Here is a 5,000-nt window from a genome sequence, read left to right on the forward strand (position 1 = left end):
CCAAGAAATATTAGTCCCAGATAACGCCCCCCGTAAACCCTTGGAGGTCACTATCTAGGAAAAACATCCCTTTTGCTTCTTGTTTCCCATTCTATGCCATTGTACCTCAGTGGCGTGGTCGGTTTGGTTCGGAAGTCGTCGTCCATTTGTCCCGTTGCTGAATAACCACTGGTCCCTATGCCAGGGAAAACAAAGCTGTATTTCTGTATGGCTCTTACCTTTTTTTTTTTTTAACATTTCGCCGTCCATCAAAGCAAGGCAAAACTCCAGAATATCACAGTTTAAAACTAGAAAGCACTCACAAAGCACCAACCAGCAAACGGCAAAAGCCACAGAAAGCTGCTTTTCTCCACAGTTTTCTCAAAGCTAGGAAACATTTATTTGACCGTCAAAAACCATGACAATCTGACTGAATCTCCATCAAGAGCGTTTTGTAATGCCTGTTATATAAAGCGCAAATATCCGCCAAAGCCAAGAGACAACACAAAAATAATAATCCCGGATTCATTCCGAATCCATCTAAACAAGACGTTATATGACCACCAACTTACTCGTGGCGCGCGTTTAAAATCTACGGTCAAATAGCAAATATGTGGACTTCTCTCAGAATTGGTATCGCTCTTCCAATCACAGTTGCTGAAGCAGAGAGAAGCTTATCAAAACTCAAACTCATCAAATCCTACCTGAGGTCAACAATGTCACCGGAGCGCCTTGGCGGATCTGGCCATCACCAGTACAAATCACACCACAACTGAGCAAATATCTAATGATGAGGTAATTGATGACTTTGCATCAAGGAAGGTTAGAAGAGTCAGGGTTTAGATGGCAGTTGTTCTGTGGTGCAATAACCGTACAATGTATTTTCTTTCCTCAAATTGTAGCAAAATAAAAGTAGGTTCATAAAAAAGGTATTTTGTGAAAAAAAAAAACGTCATAGATTTAGCAGGCAGTTGTGCTGAAGTGCAGTTTTTTCAAGTGTAGGAAAATTAAAAATTAAAAATTTAATAATAGGTCTTTTTGTGAAAAAGTGTCATAGATTTTAGAAGGTAGTTGTGCTGTAGTGCAATTTAGTTTTTTTTCAAAGTGTAGCAAAATAAAATTAGTTTATTAAAAAGGGATTTCGTGAAAGAATCAGAGGCTGTTGATTAATTTATTTTTTGTTCAAAGTGTAGCAAAATAAAATTTGTTTAATAAAATGTATTTTGTGAAAAAAAGTTATTCCTGTCCTTGCATATATATATATATATATATATATATATATATCTATATATATATTATATATATATATATATACATATATATGTATATTTATATATATATATATATATAGTGTGTATATATAATAAATATATATACATATATATATATAAATATATATATATATATATATATATATCGAGCTACAATGTCCTTTAATATCTAATTCGCTCTACCTCGAATTAATATATTTTCATATATGCTTAACCGAAGGGGAATTTTTTTCTCGATAATAGATTTGCCTGGACCAGGGCGCGAACCTATGGATCCTTTCAAACCCAGGAACGTCAGTGAAGCTTTTCCTACTACACCACCGCGAGAGGTGGTGTAGTAGGAAAAGCTTCACTGACGTTCCTGGGTTTGAAAGGATCCATAGGTTCGCGCCCTGGTCCGGCAAAGCAAATCTATTATCGGGAAAAATTCCCCTTCGGTTAAGCATATATGAAAATATATTAATTCCGAGGTAGAGCGAATTAGATATTAAAGGACATTGTAGCTCGATATATGTATATGAATCACGGAAATGTGATATGACTTATATATATATATATATATATATACATATATGAGATGTATATACACACACATTCATACATAAGATATTTCATTTAGCGTCATGCTTCACTGCCAGATCTTGTCTTTACTTCGCTAATATTATCCCGTTTTATTCAAGAGACGAAAAAAAATTTCTTTTCCCTCTCGGTAGGAAATGTGAATTCTGAGCCGGCATTTCTTTTTCTTAATATGACATGCTTGAATTTGACATTTAAAATCAGCTGAATTATATACACATTTGACTTTCTTGGATGGACTCAGAAAACTAGGAATATATTATAAAAAAGAAAATGGAAAATGGTTTATATGTTTTAATAAAATTGTCCATGCTTGTAATAAATAGGTGATAGTTTTCTTTTTGTTGCTTTTATTGCATTGCATTGTTGTCAATAGCAAAATATTTCAAAAAGTTGTGGATGTATTCCAGTTAGGTTTTGCGAAGAAATGGGTTATATAGTACCTAGGAAAATGTGGCTGTATTTTGATTGTGATCCCTACGCTAACTTAGGTCATAATTTTTTTTTTTCTTAATTTATGGACTGGAGAAGAAAAAGTTTCATTTTAAAACCGTTAATTCTTTTAGCGCTGAAGGAATTAACTACCTTCCAGTGGTTCATAGATAATTTATTGAAACATTTATCAAGTGGTATATTCCTATTTAGTAAGTTTATCATAGTTCATTTCATAAAAAATGAAAGTGGTGTATAATTAATATTATATTTATCAGTGTTAGTCCTTGGAAAATTTACCAATTGGTGTATTCCCAGTTATTATGATTAATCAGTGGTAATTTGAAATTCTGTCAAGTGTGGTTAATTCCAAATTAATGTTAGTGTTGATTTCTCGGAACATTTATCAGGTGGTATATTCCCAATAAGTATGATTGATCATTGTTAATTAAAAATTGTATCAAGGGGTATATTCCCAATTAATCTGATTATCATGGTTGAATGAAAAATTTATTAAGTGGTATATTCCCAATTAGTATGATTAATCATTGTTAATTTAAAATTCTATCAAGTGGTTTATTCTAAATTAATATGTTTATCACTGTTGAATTCTTGGAAAATTTATCATGAAGTATATTCAAAATTAATATGATTATCATTGTTAATTGAAAAATTCTATCAAGTGGTTTATTCCAAATTAATATGCTCATGACAGTTGATTTCTTGAAAAATTTATTAGGTGGTATAATCACAATTAATATGATAATCATTGTTAATTGAAAATTTCTATCAAGTGGTTTACTCCAAATTAATATGTTTATCACTGTTGATTTCTTGAAAAATTTATCAGGTGGTATATTCACAATTATTATGATTAATCATTATTAACTGAAAATTCTATCAAGTGGTATATCCCTAATTAATAGTCTTCCAGTGTTTACCCGCATTTGCCCTTATATCTCGCCAGCCAAACCGGCTACAATCCCACATGCATAGCAATGAGTAACTTCTTCGCCCCCCCCCCCCCCCCCCCTTCTTCCCTCCCGGCTCCCAATGACTGCAATTCATAAGCCGTGGCAACGTACCGTGAATTTGCACCCAGGCATTATTTCCTATTAAGTCGGGGAACTTTTGCATCATGATCGTACTGTGAATTATCATTAGATATTTTATGTAGGCTGAAGTCTCGTCCTTTTGTGGCCTTTGCTGAAACATTTGAGGAAAGAGCCTTTGAAAAGTATTCAGTAAAGGTGTCGTCATGTTATAAAAATTCTCAGCTATTATTAGTTATTATTATTATTATTATTATTATTTTATTAAAAGTAATTGCTACCTCAGCTGCATTAATTTTATACAGGTTCTTTCTCTATTTTTTCTAATTATTGCTTTCTCATTGTTGCTTAAAACTGGTGAGCAACGCACCGAAGGTTGACATATCTCAATTAGGTAGAACGATTGAATTTTATTGGTAAAAATTTCAGTCGGGGTAGGTCAAATTTTCGGGTTCGGGATATCCCGTAGAGTTTTATTACAGATAGAATTGATGTTAAATTCTATTTCTTTTCTATTCTTTTTATTCCTTTCCGGACGTTTCGTCTGAATAAACCTCATATGCCCCGCCCGAGGATGTCCTGCACCCGACCCTCGACGTCTGCGCCTCCTGGAGGCGTTACTCATCCAGGAACAAAAGCCCTCCATGAACACGACACAGGAGGCCTTGTTTTTGCTCCCGACCTGCACCCGAAGAAACACTCCAATAACGGCAAAACATCACCATATCGCCGCCCGAAAACGCCCCAATCCAAGACGACATTAATACGATGGATAATACCAGCAGTGACATTAATACGATGCATAATACCAGCAGTGACGTCACGCGGCCTTTACCCAATCAAAACGAAGCCCGGCATGATGATATGCAGCTGAGAAGATCGGCGCGCCTGCTGAGCATGCGATCGGGAGCTGGCTTGAGCCCGCAACCAGGCAGCCAATGAAAAAAGAACTCCCCACCCACGAGCCAATGAAAAGGCAGCGGCACCCGACGGCCCCCGCTGCGCCACGCAATATAAGCAGCTGGATCACCTTCTCATTCAGTCCTTCACACACCTCGCCAGTCCCTTACACACAAGAGGATGTCTGAGGTTTATTCAGACGAAACGTCCGGAAAGGAATAAAAAGAATAGAAAAGAAATAGAATTTAACATAAATTCTATCTGTAATAAACTCTAGGCGGGGGATATACCCGAAAAAATTTGACTACCCCGACTGAAATTTTTACCAATAAAATTCAATCGTTCTACCTAATTGAGATATGTCAACCTTCGGTGCGTTGCTCACCAGTTTAAGCAACAATGAGAAAGCAATAATTAGAAAAATAGAGAAGAACCTGTATAAAAACAATTAATAGCAGCTGAGGCAGCAATTACTTTTAATAAAACATGTTTTAAAAGAGGGTTTACTTCCAGCATATTATTATTATTATTATTATTATTATTATTTGGAAAAATATTCTGTAAAGGTGTTGTCATGTTATAAATGCTCAGATATTATTATTATTATTATTATTATTATGAAAATATTCAGTAAAAGAGTCGTCATGTTATAAATGATCAGATGTTATTATTTTTTATTATTATTATTACTATTATGAAAAATATTCAGTAAAAGAGTCATCATGTTATAAATGATCAAATATTATTATTATTATTATTATTATTATTATTATTATTATTGATTATT

Source organism: Macrobrachium nipponense, chromosome 42, assembly GCF_015104395.2.
Source record: "Macrobrachium nipponense isolate FS-2020 chromosome 42, ASM1510439v2, whole genome shotgun sequence".
In the NCBI taxonomy this organism is placed as follows: Eukaryota; Metazoa; Arthropoda; class Malacostraca; order Decapoda; family Palaemonidae; genus Macrobrachium; species Macrobrachium nipponense.